Source organism: Mirounga angustirostris, unplaced genomic scaffold (genome assembly GCF_029215605.1).
Source record: "Mirounga angustirostris isolate CCGP_5_RB_7025 unplaced genomic scaffold, mMirAng1.0.hap1 SCAF_1, whole genome shotgun sequence".
NCBI classification, from domain to species: domain Eukaryota; kingdom Metazoa; phylum Chordata; class Mammalia; order Carnivora; family Phocidae; genus Mirounga; species Mirounga angustirostris.
In genome coordinates, this window is record NW_026991709.1 from 76,773,691 (window position 1) to 76,789,882 (window position 16,192).

A 16,192-nucleotide genomic window follows, 5' to 3' on the forward strand; every position below is an offset into this window, starting at 1 on the left:
TTGTAAAGGCTTTGCCTGGAAGTGACATATACCATACATCAATATGATCAGATTCCATTGGCCAAGGCTAGTCAAAAAGGCATGTCTTATTTCAAGAGGATAAAGAAGAAATACAATTATACTATGTGTCTAGAAATTCAGTAAACAGCTCTAATGATTACAAAAAGGCTCACAAGAAATTAACTTTTAGTCTCCAAGCTTGGGCTTCCCATTCAATAGGTATGGAGAGATGGCAGCTCCTACCAGACTACCAACAACAAACTCTAAAATAATTTACCTAGACTCCTGAAGCAAAAATCATATGATTCCATCTTACTTTTTTTATATTATAGATAGCTACATAGTTAGGTAGGTAGATAAATAGGTAGATAGAGATGCATCCATAGGTATAAAGATTTTTTAGATAAAATGGACCTAAGAATCCATTAAATTTATTGTATATTTAAGTAGTATGCTACCACCAGAAATAGATACACTGTTCTTAGAGAGTGAAAATATGAAACCATGAGAAAGCACTATATTTAATTTTTGAAAGATTATTAGACATTATTTAATAAATATTATTATTATTATTATTAGTTTTTTTGGTGTGTGTGCCTTCTAGTAACAGCACAGGGCTTCAGGGAAAGCAGAAGTGGAGGAAAAGATTGTTAATGGGGTTTTGTAAGGCTGAATGATTTAACCTTTGACAAAAACAAGAGGTCTGTCTGAAGGAGAACCCATGATAAAAGACATCATTTTGCTATTGACCTTCAGGTGTTGAACTACTTCTAAACAAGCACCCAAAAGAACTGAGAGATTTCTAAGATTTTTTTTTTGTCTTTATCCGAAAGAAAAATACACATAGACAGACATGCATTTCTGGATCCAGGGATGAGGAAACAAAACTGGACGGTGAACAGAGAGGAGAAAGGAGAAAAAGAGCTAGAAGCAAGGCACTGGACTGACCAAGGCAGCTGGTTTAGAATTTCAGACAACTCTCCCACTGTTACCAACTCTTGGAGCAGAGGAAAGTTCTTATATAGAATCTGGGAAACAAGTGGACCCTTAAGGGGAGCTAAATAGGATCAAAAAGTCACTTAACGGGCATGTAAGGGAGAAATACAGTCTTGGTGATCAAAATGCTTTGTATCATATTGATTTATTAAGTATTATATAAGGTCCCCAGGTCAAAGCACCATCCAAGGATCCCTAAAGTCTTCTCCAAGTCCCTAAAAACAAAATTTCCTTTAATCCACCCGTGGATTCAACTAATTCAAGGAGGAATAGAGATGGGATATTTTCAGGCATTCCCAGAGTATTTTTATTTGCTTCTAATATCTTTAGCTACACCCATTAAACCAGTGTCTTCATACATGTATCTCCCTTGAGAAGCCTCAGAGGCTGTTGCAGTTCTGCTCTGTGGAACCTGGTTGCACTTTAGGACTCATCATCCCCATTGTAACCTTTTGATATATTCTGATTTTTCTGTAGATTTATTTTGTAAAAAAGGAGTCTACACTTCAAAAAATGTTAAGTACTGCAGTTCTAAAATGTCGCTTAGGGCAAATTAATTTCTTGACTCATAAAGATCACAAACAAGATGTGGAAGGAAGATGCATACCAAAGTAGGCTGGAGAATTTAGACCAGGGACCTGGCTCTGCTTTCTTCTCTTCTGCCAGATGAGTTCCACGGCTGGGCCTTTTGAGACCAATGATAGCACTAAGATGGAGCTGTAGGCATTGTGAATGCCATACTGCTTCAACGCAATAGTTCTCAGACCTTGCAATGTCATGAGCCATGACAAATACTGTGGCTATTCTGACTACATATTACTACTACTACATTACAGGCGTGGCACACAGCTGTCACTTTTGGGGGCCAATTATGACCAGAGATACTGCAGGGGTTCAGTCACATAATTTTATGGGTCCTTGTCTATAAAAAGAATTTGATTTCTTAAGATGTATGATAAAATTCTCAGTGGTATAGTTATTTATCAATGAAGACAGGATACTGAATGCAAAAGAGTTCCTTAATGTATTTGTTTATTGTTCAGTCAAGTGTTTGGAGATTCTTATACTTATACTATATTCTTATACTAATAGCTGACTCACCTCAGAAAATCTTCCAACTCCAAAGCGAATGGTTTGATAGTCTTGAATACTGGGGTCGTTGTTAAAAAGCATGTGCTTTCCTCTCTTGCTACCCAGAGCTTCCTGGGAAGGAAAACAAAAAAGAGAAACAAAATTCTACATCACTACTATCCTCTTAGCAGAACACAAAGCCTTTCTTCCTCTGCAGCTTCATTTTCACCACCCAGACCACTCCAGTTCATCTGCATGTAAGGAATTAACGTGTTTTCTATCTAATCACTCCTCTACCTTACTGTTCTGGGTGAGAAGAAGCTGCCAGCTCTAAATGAAATGCCTCTGATGAAACTCAAGGCCAGAAGAAATGCTGTCACTGGGCATATATTTCTTGCCAGGTGACTTCTGTGTGCTGTGGTCATCTAACTCTTGCTAACACTTTGGACGGGCATTATTATCCTCAGACTGTAGATGAGGAATTTGAATGTAAGATAATTTATCAGCTAAGGGAGGTCTGGTCCTCCCACTTGATCCCTGCATTTGTTCAGGTCTGCTGTTGCCTAAAATGTGAAGGGAGGGGTTACAGGCAGTTGTAAATAAACATAAGTGCAGACAAGATCACCAGCAATTTCTCAACTACCAGAGAGCAGTATTATCAGGTCTTTTTGGTTGTCTTAATGTAATTCAGCTCTTGTGTAGAGCTGTATAGTTCTGTGTGAAAATACGTTTCTGGTGAAATTCCTGGAATATACCATATGTAACTCGGTGGTAAATAAAGCCATAGTCAAAACTGGGTTATACAAATGACTGAAACAATGAGTTGAGAGCCCATGTTTGTTCTTGAGAATCAATAACACATATTCTAAGACCCTTCATAGAAGATGCCCTATTACTTAAAATGTTAACTTCTTTAAGCCTGTAATCCTGAATTATAGAAAACCAACAAAGGGTCTAAGTATCTCAGTTTTGTGCTCCAGAGAGGTGTATGTACTTACTAGGTCTACTTTCTTCCTTAACAGATCATTCTTTCTTCTCTTGATTTCCTTAGATAAGATCTCCACAAATATTTCCATGGCTGGAGATTACTTTTGAACTACAACTATATGTATACATGTACCTATACACACACAAACACATACACACACATATGTACCCCCCCACACACGTCCACATATATCCATATTGAAATTTAGTTCGCCCCTTAGTTTCAATCATCTTGGCTACAACTATCAAGTTTTCTCTCTATGTAGAAAATTGATGTATGGTAAAGAACATAGAATAGCTTACATATGGATCATACTTTATAAAGAGTTTTAATTTGCATTATTTCATTGGAGCCTTATAATAGGCTTACTAGTAGGTAAGAGAGATGTTACTAATTCATTTTTAAATATAAATAAATGGAAGCTCGGATCCATGTTCAATATTCCATATAAGGTAATACAACTGAACTGAAATCCAGATCATCACAACATAAATTCAGTATATATTTTTTATCATAATTCTTTCTAAAAAGTTACTGTTGTTCTGATATCTGTATCTATAACTATTTCTTTATATGTCCTGTTATCTGTTTGTCTACCAATCAGTCACTCTATCTATTTATTTATCTCTCTATAATCTAGCTGGCCAGCCTTATATTTTACTGTGTTTGAGGTTTTCCCAGGACGCCAGCGATGCTCATGTTTATCCATTTGGGGAAAGAAATCTCTTCACATTTGGTTGGATTCACAGACCCCTAACCCACAGAGTTCTACTGTTGCCCCCCAGGACTAGAAATCTTTTCTACTCTCCTCAGCCACTGTGATGCATTCGGCCCACCAGTGTTATGCAGAAAATTTAAATACAAGTCTTTAATTTAGCAGATCCACCCACAAGGTTCCAGAAGCTTAAGTCAGCATGAGTCTTTGGGAAAATATCACTCTGGAAAAAATAGTACATGTGAGAAAAATACTGTGAATTCAGAAGCATTTGTTTTACAAACTACAGATGCAGAGTGAAAGAAAATGACATCTCGCTTTGATATTAAGCATTCCTCCATAACACATCCATCTGCAGCATGTTTTGCAGCCACTTCCCCGCTAAACCTCCCGGCGCCCAGATCTGCACATGAGGTACAATACAGCTGACCCTGTTTTACAGATGGAGAGAATAGAAACACGGAGAGACCAGATGAATTTCTCAAAGTTTCAGGCAGTTCTCAGACATCTGGCACTGGACAGGCGTAAACTAAGTCACAGTCGCCCTTTCCTGAAGCTGGAAAAAAGGAACAGTGTTGGTTCCAGGCTTTCTCTCTTAAGAGAGCCTTGTTGGCTGAGAGCTGATTCAAAGGGGACTTATCCTGAAGCCATTTTTGTGTAGCAAAACCTTAGTCTTTAGTAGATTGTATGTTTACTTGGGGTAGGTTTAGGGGAAGGCGGAGCAGCAGTTTTACAATGGAGGGAGCCTTGGAATGAAAAGACTCAGCCTTTGGTTAGGATCCTATCTCCTTAGGCAAGTTTCTTTATTACTCTATGCTTCAGTAATCTCATCTTTAAAATAAAGGGATGGACTAGATCAGTGGTTCTCAAAGTATGATTCTCAGGGCAGCAGACTCAGCATCACCTTGGAACTTGTTAGAAATGAGAATTCTTGTGCCTCACCCTTTACCAACTGAATCAGAAATGCTGGGGGTGGAGCCTGAAATCTAGTTTCTGAAGCCTTCAAGTGATTCTGGTGCGCATGCTAAAATTTGAGGACAACTGGATCAAAACTTCTCTAAAGGCCTTCTATCACTAAGATTCCGAATCCATCATGTTATTGACACGATGAATTGCATCTTTCAGATAATTTTAAGAATATTTTGGGCTCAGGGTGCCTGGGTGGCTCAGTGGATTAAGCATCTGCCTTTAGCTTGGGTCATGATCCCAGGGTCCCAGGATGGAGCTCCGCCTCAGGCTCCCTGCTCATCGGGGAGTCTACTTCTCCCTCTCTCTGTCCCTCCCCACTGCTTGTGCTTTCTCTCTCACTCTCTCTCAAATAAATAAATAAAACCTTTTTTTTTTTTAAAAAAAAGAGAGAAAGACTATTTTGGGCTTTTCTTTTTCTTTTTTCTTTTTTTTAAAAATATTTTATTTATTTATTCATGAGAGACAGAGAGAGAGAGAGAGGCAGAGGGAGAAGCAGGCTCCCAAGGAGCAGGGAGCCCGATGCAGGGCTCGATCCCAGGACCCTGGGATCATGACCTGAGCTGAAGGCAGACACCTAACCATCTGAGCCACCCAGGCGCCCTATTTTGGGCTTTTCGAAACACATATTAGTTAATTTTCAACTTCTGTCTAGAAAGTAGGTGTTAATATTCTCTACTTTAGTGGCAGAGAAATTGAGGTACAAGCTTCCAGAATCTATAGGGATGAATAAGTGAATGAGTATAGTGTAATATCTCTCTTCCCCCAAATAAAATGCACTTATCCTTTCTTTCTGCAACTCAGGTTTTGGAACCACAGTTGACCAAAATAGAGAATGAGCAGACATGGAACTCAGGGCTATTCTCCCATTTTCTTAATGATCTTAGCAAGATGGTACCAGTTGTTACCTTGCAGTCCCCTGGGTAAAATCTGGTGTAATATTAGTTGCTGGTTTCTACCAGTCTAGAGTGATAGAAGGATACATGAAATAATGTAAACCAAAGTTTTTATAGTTCCTCAGAGGCAAGATATAACTTAGAAACATTTCATGAGCCCAGGTTTGGCAATGAGGTACCTGATTAGGGTCTTTGAAATCTCCTCTTTTCCTTTAAGAACATAGCCTGACATGTTAGGTATTGAGCAGATGCATATTGAATCCCATTGGTCTATGGAGATTTCTGTGGGATATATAAAGAACAGTATTCCATTCTGCATGTAACTAAAGGAACATGGTAAGTTGAACTGTGAACAGGTCAACAAGACCTGAAGATACTCCAAACCTTGTCAGAGAAAGAAAAATGAAAGAAAGAGCAGATATTTAATCCAAAGAATAAATGGTATTTGGTGGAAAAAGGGAATGGGCATATTCAAACAGCAGAAAAGTAGAAGATCTTCCATCTAGAACATGGAACAATGGATACAAAGAACAGGAGGGAAGATATCTGACTCTTCTCAGCAACTGTGAGTTACCAACATTTGTGCAGTCAGAGCAGAGTGGAGACTGATACAGTAGAAGAGATTTAAAATGTTGGAAAAGTAGTGCTGGTATTGAGTTGGAGGAGAGGAGACTCTGAGAGCTTGGGTTATGTGCTCATGACATTTGGCCTTTTGTTATTATGCCCAATTCATTCTCCTCAGTTCTCTGCCCTATTCTGAGCCCTGGGAAATTGATATCCCAGACTTTGTCACCTGGGTATAGTTGCCTTTTGACTTCAGATTGGTTTGCAAAGTGGAAAATGCAGGTAAGAATTTGGAGTGGGAGAGAAGAGAGCACATCGTGTATTTACTCCACCTCTACCACTGGCCCCCTTCCTATGCGAGGGTCAGACAAAGGCAGGTCTTATTACAGAAACCCTCTGCCATATCTAAATCTTGTCAGATCCTTAGAACATCATCCATTCCCTGTGCCCCTTTGGATCTGGGGTGGTAACTCCTTCAAATATTGCTAATCTTGAGCTGCTTTATCTCTTGCTGGTCCTTCTAAACTTGTCCACATCTAGACAAACAGTCCACTCAGTAAACTCTTCAATTACCATGTGGGATGCCATCTGATGAGCTGGTTGGTGGCCTCAGAGCAAGGGTTCTGAATCTTTAATATGCATAAGAATCAAGTGGGGGCTTGTTAAACAGCAGATTACTGAACCTCATCCCCAGAATTTCTGACTCAGTGGATCTGGGATGGGGCCCAAGAATTTTCACCCCTAACAAGTTCCCAGGCAATGGTGATATTGCTGGTCTGGGGACTACGTTTTGAGAAAAACTGCCTGATAGTCCTTCCCAAATGTGGCCACAAATAAGAATTACTTCCTGAACTACATAAAAATATCAATTCTTGAAATCCCCTCTGGGTCTCCTGAAACAGAATCTGGACGTTTGGAGTCCTGGAATGTGTATTTCCTAAATTTTCTCAGATGAATACGATGAAGATGGATTCTCTCTCCAAGATGCTTCCACAGTCTGAGATAATGAGAAAGTGAGCTAGTGCTTACTCTCTGACCTTTGGCTTGAGGGTCATGCAAAGGCCATCTGACTCTGCCTGAGAAAGGAACAGGAAACTTGTTCCTCTTCTTCCTCCAAGATCCAGATCAGCAGCTTCAACTTTGGAGAGGAGCGGCTTCTCCGAATACTATAAGGAAGCGTAATCACCTCTTTCTCCTTTGTTTCCCATCAGTACCTTGCACACACCTTTTGAGTGAGTGCACCCATCACACTGCATTTGCACTGTTGGCTCTTAGAGCTGTCTCCCAGGGAAGACGGTGAGCTCCTGGCGGACAGGGGTTGAATCTTACCAGTTTTGAATGGCCAGCACTTAGCCTTTATCACATCATTTTATCACCAAGACAACTGGCCTGGCAAAGAGTAAGTTTGAGGGGTGGGGATGGGAGGGAAGATTGTCGAATAAATGAATGAAATGATGGAATGAATGAATAGATGTTGGTCTTCCTTGTCTTTCCTATGACATCAACACAAAATAATGATAAACTTTTATTTTGCCCTTGGAGGCTGATTTTAGCAAGTAACTTTGTTAATGCAGAGGAACTTGAAGTGAGTTGGATGGCCTCATAGATCTTTTCTGTCTCTTAACTTCTGGTTCAACAAGAAATTGAAAGGAATCAATCTTCCACTGACTGACAGTTTTGACAGCTGCTGTTCTCAGGATGTCAGTGGGTAATCTGTTATTCTCCTCGCCAACTAAAAACTGAACAGAGACATATGCACTGTCAGTCTCATTCTTCTGATCTCACTCCTGTGCCCAGTTCCCCCACTTCTGCCCTTTGATTTTCTTTCCCTCCCCTCATGTCAGGGAAGTGCCTTTATATTGGGAGCAACTCTGAAGCTCCTCTCTGCCTCCGGATTCAAGCTCATCTTCTCTGAGTATTATTACAGTGGAGTCTCCAGCTTCACAAACGAATAGGGCATCATAAACGTAAAGCTGTTCAAATAATAAATGCATCTTTTCTCTATGCTTAGCCAAGGGAAGTGGATATTAAAATGAATAAGAGTAATGATAAAAAGGGAACTAGCAGCATGGGTATAATTAAACTAAATAGCTCACACACACACACACAAAGCTCTAAACATTGACTTCCTCTGGGGCACACCCCAGTACACCCAGACCTCGCCTCAGAAAGGTATGCACCACCTGTCATCCTAATGTAAAGCAAACACCTACACTCACCCTCCCATCTACAATTGGGAAAGAAATTTGACTTCCTGAGTCAAAAACTCTTTCAGCCCCTGGGAGAGATAGAAAAAAACTATCTTTCCTAGCCTCAGTATTCAAGACACCCAAATGCAATTCCTTCAATTGATAGGATGACAGGTACTAAAAGATGAGGGCCTGATGCAGGGGGATTTGATTTGTATTCAGTGTTATAAGTGCATTTCATCTGTGCCAGTAAAAGTAGCCAGCAGCATTGTAGGGACATTTTGACCCTCAGATCTGCTCTATAGATTTCCTGGGGGGCCCTCTTCTAGAGAATTCACTGGGAAATATAGGCTCTGTGCAGGCTCAGGCACCCTGGGTAGGGCTGCTAGCACCTCCACTTTCTCCCCTGGAGCCATTTAAAACCTTACAAAGAACCAGTCACGCAGACTAGGTTACACCTACCTTCCTGTCTCAAGAGCTCTGGGTCCAAATCACCCCTAGGATGAAAATTAGGAAGCATTTCCTCATTACCCTTGGTAAGCTGATCCTGTGAGAACAGTTTCCAGGTTATTTTTTCATTTGGAAACTTCATGCATTCGTGTAACCTTTTTCCTCCAAAGAAGTTATTTACACAAAGGTCTCTCCTAAGATTCTTTCCTTTTAAGGAAACAACATATTCACTAGAAAATTAACACGTGTATAATGTGTATGACTTTGTTAACGTCAGGAGCTTCTCTTGCTCTTTATTTTGCTTTCTTGTACTTTTCGAGACTCATGTATCTTCCATCTAGAGAAGCACAGGGGGAAGCCCACACATTTCCCGGGACCTCGGGGAGTCAATCTATTTCCGACTGGCTTCTTTCATGGCCCTTTTCAACCTGACACAAAATGCTGCTGAGGTGGAGCCTGGCTTGGTAAGGATTTTCCCTTCTGTTCATTCAGTAATCATGGTCAATTCCTTGGTCTTCAAGCTGCTAGTTTCATAGAAGAGAATGTCCTTCAGAAAAAGAACTTAAAGGCCTTCGTTATAATGCCGCATTTGACAGTTGGCAGAGTCCACAAGCAGAGAGAAGAGATTTGGCTGATACCATTAAAAAAGCTCAAATCTCATTACTTCACCTTTTGTTAGTCTTCTCTTTTTCTCTTATTGTTACATCTTTTGTGTCATGCTTGGTATTCACGATAGTAACCATATGTATCATGGACTCTTAGAAATATTAAGCCTAAAATAAAGCAGAATTAATTGCTCAGAATATAATGCAAATCTTCCTTACCATGTGAGTGATTTTGAGAATGCACTTATAAGTTGCACTTCTCTAGGTCTGTATGTCTCAGTTAATAGGACCAGTGGAGCAGGGATACTAAATATGCCTTCAAGCATTAATTCTCTCTGGTTTATGCTCTCAATATCTGATAATTATCAAGGTGATTGTTGTCTCTGGTAGCACGGAAAAACAAGAGTTAAACGAGTATTTTTGCACACAGGATTAGTATACATGTATTATGCACACAGATGATCTCTAAAAGCATATTGCCTTAACATTTAATTAATTTTGTATTATGATTTATTTCATTCTATAGGGCAAAATAAATAGAAATCCTAGACTTGGAATTTTGAGTCCTGGGTGTCACTCTAGCATTCCTATTTAATTTTACTGTATGACTGTAGGCAAGTCACTTAACTTCAATGAGCTTCAATGTTGTTATCTGTGAAATAATAGCAGATGTACTAATCTAGGGATATATCTGTCTAAGGAAAGAGGAGAAATTTTATACTACATTTCTCCAAGAGTCCTTCTAGTTCTACCATTCAGTGAAATCTGATCTCTCTAAATATGCATATCTTTATATATGAAATATCTAGATTATTTGGGCATAAAGGCAAAGGGTGGGGGTACAAAAAAAGGCAGAGAAGATGGTAACAACAGAAGTTCCAGGGAGTTCCCTCCTTGGTTGATGAAGATGAGTATTTGTTGAGAACACAGGGAGAGCATGATGGAGGCAGAAAGAAGCCAGTGTTAATGCGGATCTTCTCTTCTTAGGACTTCTGCTTCACCCTTCCTATAGTCTGAATCTGGTTCGATTTAGAGGCAAAGAGCCCCTGGACAGCCGTAGTTGGTGTTCCTCATTGAAACACAGTTACAGTCCCAGAAAGCCATATTCTTATAAGGCCTAGCAATAACTTTACAAACTCTGAGTTTAAATGTTACAAACTCTTAATTTAAGCCAAATAAATTCATTTACATTAATAGTGATTTTAGCTAAATGACTTACTGACTTTTTTAATAAAAGAAAAACACAGAAGGGAAAGCCTAGTAAAGACTTACATCTATAGACCGAGTTACAGTTTTGCAGTACTGAAAGATACTTTTTAATAGAAAACCATTTAACTACATTGAAAAGGTAGAAGGAGTTGTTACCCAAAAATGACCCTATTTCTTAATGAACATCACATAAAAGCAACAAATAAAATTTGTCTTGGTTTCTGGCTTCAGATACAAGCACACACAGATAAGCTGAGTGTTCTTGGGCACAAGGTCGACACCAACAGAAATTAGTTTGCTTAGAAAGTTGCCACAGTCTCACACTTGGTGACCCATACATACCTACCCAAACCATCAAGAAGTAGGGGCAGAAGTACTGGGCATACTAAGAATTTTTATCACCAGGCCTATAAGGATAAATACACTAAATTACCCAGGAGTGCTGTTCACCACTGGAATAAGTCACCTTTCCAGTATAAGAAGATATATATTGTTGGGAAATGTCCTTTATGCAAAAGGGTGTGGCAGCATAGTCTACTTCTCCACTATGTTTTTTCTCCTTCCCAGCCATAATCTCACTCCTTATGGCAAACAGGCACATTCTGATTTGGTGCAGAGGGCAAGGGAAGTCAGCATCCTGTATTTCAGGACCCAACTGCCATAGATTACCTATTTACTATGTGAACAGCCTGAAAATTATTTAGATAATAACAGAGCCAGATCAGGGGTGCTGAACATTAAAATTCCCTGGGAACCTCTGAAAACTACTGATGCCCAACACCTGCCACCACACCCTCAGTAAATCAGAATCTGTGGTGGTGGGGTCTGGGCATTGGTGTGTTTTGAAAGCTCCCTAGGGATTCTGATGTGCAGCCAAGCCTGAGAGGTACAGGTTTCTTCTAAACGCAAGCAGTGGAAGGCATCAATGACAAGAGAGAATCGACCTTGGATTAAACTTTGAACTCTAGTATAAAAGATAAGGATATTTGAAAGTGGACATGCATCTGTTGGGCCTACTCATGGGGAGCATGCCCCACAATCTTGCCACTGGGCAGATGGCAAGTTGAAAACCCCAAAACTGGGGCGCCTGGGTGGCTAAGTCAGTTAAGCATCTGCCTCTTGATTTCGGCTCAGGTCATGATCTCAGGGTTGTGAGATCAAGTCTGGTGTCAGGCTCTGTGCTCAGTGTGGTCTGCTGGAGATTCTCAACCTCTGACTCTCCCCCCCTACTCAATCTCACCTCCAGCCCCACTCTCAATCTCTCTCTCTTTAATAATAAATAAATAAATCTTTGAAAACCTAAAGTCTAAAATCTCAAAAGATCACTTAACATGTTTAGGGAAAACCAAGATTGCTGCTTCCCGTGGTAATACTCAGATCCTAAAGAAGTTTGTTTGTTTGTTTGTTTTGTTTGTTTTTTTTTTAGTTTTTCATGAGTGAAGTTGCTTGAGAAATAATACACCACCCAGCAAAATAGCACCCCAAAAGTGCTATTGCCTCATTCTGGCAAGGAAAACTGTGTTTTCCCTTAGGCCTTGCTTCGTAGGCTGGAGTTGCCATGGGAAGCAAGGCTTTATTGGGATGCCAGAACAAACAGGCTCTGAAACCACCCTAGCACAACTTATAGAGCTGCCTATAAATCAAAGAAAGCCCTAGGGTCAAAGCCACTTAGACACACACACACACTCACACATACACATACTCCCAGAAAAATATTACAAAGGAGAAGGTGTGTCAGGGATATCCAACTAAAATTACTGCACGTAAGTAATAATAACCGAAATTTATGTGTCCCTTTCATCCACAGTTCTCAAAAGATGCAGAATGTGCTAATATCACTTGTCTTTTGAAAGTTTTCCAACATTCTGAGGGATAAAAGAGGAGGGATTCTGCATATAAAGTCAGGCAGGTAGACATGGCTGTGAGGGGCCATCTAGTCTTTTCTTCCGGTGTCAGGCACAGTTACAATGAAACCAAGTCATTTCTCTGCTTCCCATTGGCAACGTCAGGTCTGCTCCATTCCAGGGTATCATCTTCCACCCACTCTATTTTTCTCCAGGGGACTTCCTACCAGTAATCACTCTGTTGGGATGAAATTTTAAAGCAATCTCTCCTAACACCACACTCATGTGCCAGTGTGAGCTTTAGGCCGGTTGACAACTACAAGCTGGCCCCCTCTTTTCTCCATTCTTCCCATTTACTCTGTTTCCTTTTTTATCATGAATGCCCATGATCCCACTAAAGAGTGAACTCTTTTGACTCTGGGGAAGAGTACCTTATTATCCTTAGAAACCTGGCAATACTCAGATAGCCTTGATATTAAAAAAAAAAAAAAATTTCTATATCTACCCCATATTTCTGACATGTGTGTTTAAGACCACATGATTCTGCTCTACCATCTATAGAAATGCGGATAGCTGGTCTGGCTCCCCAGCTAGAAGGGGCTAGTAGATATCAGTTCCCCCGACTTCTTTCCCTCAGGCAGTTCTTTTTTTTAATTTTAATAATGCTAAATTGAAACGTGAGATTAAGTTTGGAATCCTTACAAGAAAGGTTTTAGAAAAGAGTCCCACTTTTCCATTTAATGAGGGATTATTTTGTTGTTTAAAAGATGAGGACATTTGCAGGAAGGAGATCTCCCCACATTGTAAAGACTGCCTGGATGGTTTTACACTCATATGTTTGCTCCGCCTGTCCCCAGCTTCTGCAGCAGTGACCCCCACCTAAAAATTACGGATTCAGTCCTGCTCAGAGCTCTGGGATTGGGCCAGACTCTAGCCATGTGGTTGATTTAATCTACTTCAATACCCTGGAGTATTACCTCAAAGGACATTCATTGCAAGCCTAACCCTGACTTTGAGTCCTTGTGTTAATAACTTGCTTTCTGTCTTATCCCTGACACCCAGTCAGCACCAGAACCTGAGTCCCTGTCACTGGCCTCATGCCTGATCTGCATTCTTTGTAAATCTCTTAGCATACCAACCTCCCTAGGATTGCATTCTTTTGCCATCTCCCAAATTCAATACCTTCTAATTGATGTGAAGACCATATAGAGCTAGTAATCATGGAGGAAGTGGACAGATGGGAAGCAAACTTGGAATAATTCCTGAGTCCTACTGCAGACTCTTGTATGTGCCTTCATTCTGTTCTCATTGTGCCTGGCTCTTGATTGGATATTAGTCAACATGGAGCTTAACCAGAATATAAACTCTTAGGACTAGGGTGCTTTTTTCTTTTTAACTCTTTATTCCCTCCTTCTATCATTCATGTTTAGACTTGTGTCTCCTTTCCCTCCTTATTCTATCTCAATTTCTCCCCCTCAAGAACAGAGGGAGCTATGCTTTCAAGAAAGATATGCTGCATTACTTGTCTAAATGAGTTCTAATTTCTCTCTTCATTGGCACAGAGAATTTGGGAAAGTTCCTTTACCTCTCTGAGCTTCCCATTTACTCATGGCATTTTTTACATGGATCAAATGAGTTGTGAAAGCTGTATGTACTATAAATATATTGGCTATTTTCTCCTTTTTCCCTAATGTTATGAGAACAGAGTGGTAACACATACAAAATCTTCTTAAATATTTCCTCAGAAAAATTTTAGAGCAACTTGGTGAGGGGGTTTCTTTCCTGCCCAGTACTGCTTGGGTTCCTTTTGGTCAGAGTCTCTAAACCACAGTTCGATGATCACTCATATAGTGCAAAGGTTTGGTACCTGTATTTCTTTCTCTGCTGTGCACTTTTCTCAGGTCTTTGACCCCGGCACTTCAGCTAAACCAAAACTTCAAAGAGGTCCTAAGCTAGTGGGAGAACTTCAAAGTCTTCCTACAGGGTCAATTAGCATCTATAAAATTTATCTCTGTTGTCACTAATGACTATTAAACCAAAGTGGGGGCTAACGAGGACTGATAACCACCACCTCCTGAGATTGTTGTTTTCAGTGGAGAATAACCTTTAACTCTCTACATTGACTCTCCAATGTGTGATTGGTTTAAGATTCATTAACTATTTTTAGGTTTGAGGTTCTTAGCTTAGGTGCCTGCCTGGCCCTTAAAAATAAGTTATCAAGACTTTGTGATGAAATGAGAACTCACCTCCCAGATGGATGTGAGGTCCAAAAAGCAAGTGGGCACATCAACACCAGGCACACTGTCTAGGTCATAAGGCAAGACTGAGATCAAATCTTACCTCTGCCATTTTGTAGTCTCTTGATCTTGGGCAAGTTCATTGGCCCATCTGTGCTTTTGTAAGATGGAGCTAATGAAAATCCCAGGAGCTGTAGTGAGTGAAAAGGATGAATACAAAATACTCAGGGATCACTAGCATTTGGTGACCCTGTGAATGGGGTTTTTTTAATTAACAAAGGCAAATGGATATTTAAAGCCAATGGTAAAAATGTTCTTAAAGTTTGAATTGCTATTATATTTAAGGGATCTTTTCTTATATGAATATCTCTCTCAAATTATCATGTAATTATAGGTATATATTTCTATATAACATAGATGAAATGATTCAATATGCAAATATTTGCTTTGGGTCTTATTTATATCTTCTAATTATAAAATTAGCACATTCTAAATCTGTTTGGGGAGAACCGAAAAATATAAAGAAGCAGGAAAAAGAAAAAACAACTCCACCTATATACAATTACCCAGACATCTGCTATTTTGTCACTTTCTCTTTTAAACAATTTTTACCATCAGGAATCCTACTGAAATAAAAATAAAAACAAGTGTTTTGGATATATATGAAATTTCTGATAAATGTAAGAAAATTACTCATTATTTTGCTCATAAATATTTGGCTCTTTTTATTATCATTTCCACTTTCTTTTGATTCTTCAACCTCATCAGAGCAGCATTCTCTCCACTGACTGTATATTAGAATCAGCTGGGGAGCTTCAGCAACAGACTGAATTGAAGGTCAGCCTTCACCTCTGACCTATTAGGAGAGTAGTTGACAGAGAGGTGGGCATTTGCATTTTTAAAATTTCTCCAGGTGAATCTAATTTACAACTAAGTCCCAGAAGCCCTGCTTCAGAGGGACTGAATCCTTCGCAGCAGGAACCCATCTTTCCTATCTGAAAACAGTGGTGCCAAACCTTCCTTCCAAAGGTGCTGTGCAACCAAACCAATCTCTCCTTAGGGTCAAAACTCCTGGAAAAGCCATCAGAACTATAATCCTTGGCTCCGTTGCTGGGCACCTCTATACTTTCTTCTTTATCACTGTTCTTTGGAAGGTTACAGATTATCACCTATCATTATATATCACAACTTTAAAAAAATAAATCAGTTTTCAAATTCTTTTTTCCTTCACAGCATTTTCCTGTCAAGTTCTCCACCCCCAAACTCTTATTCTTCAACTTTAACACTCCCCTCTCCTGGTTTACTAGGCAGATTGATATCATGAAGGAAAAAAAAAAAGTTGTTCTAGAAGAAGCCGGTGGTGAGTTTGGGTCTCAGCCCTATCAGCCACCACATGATGGAAGGACTGAATAAATAACACACTGAAAGCCTGAGGGACACCAGATAGCGCATCCTAGGAGGG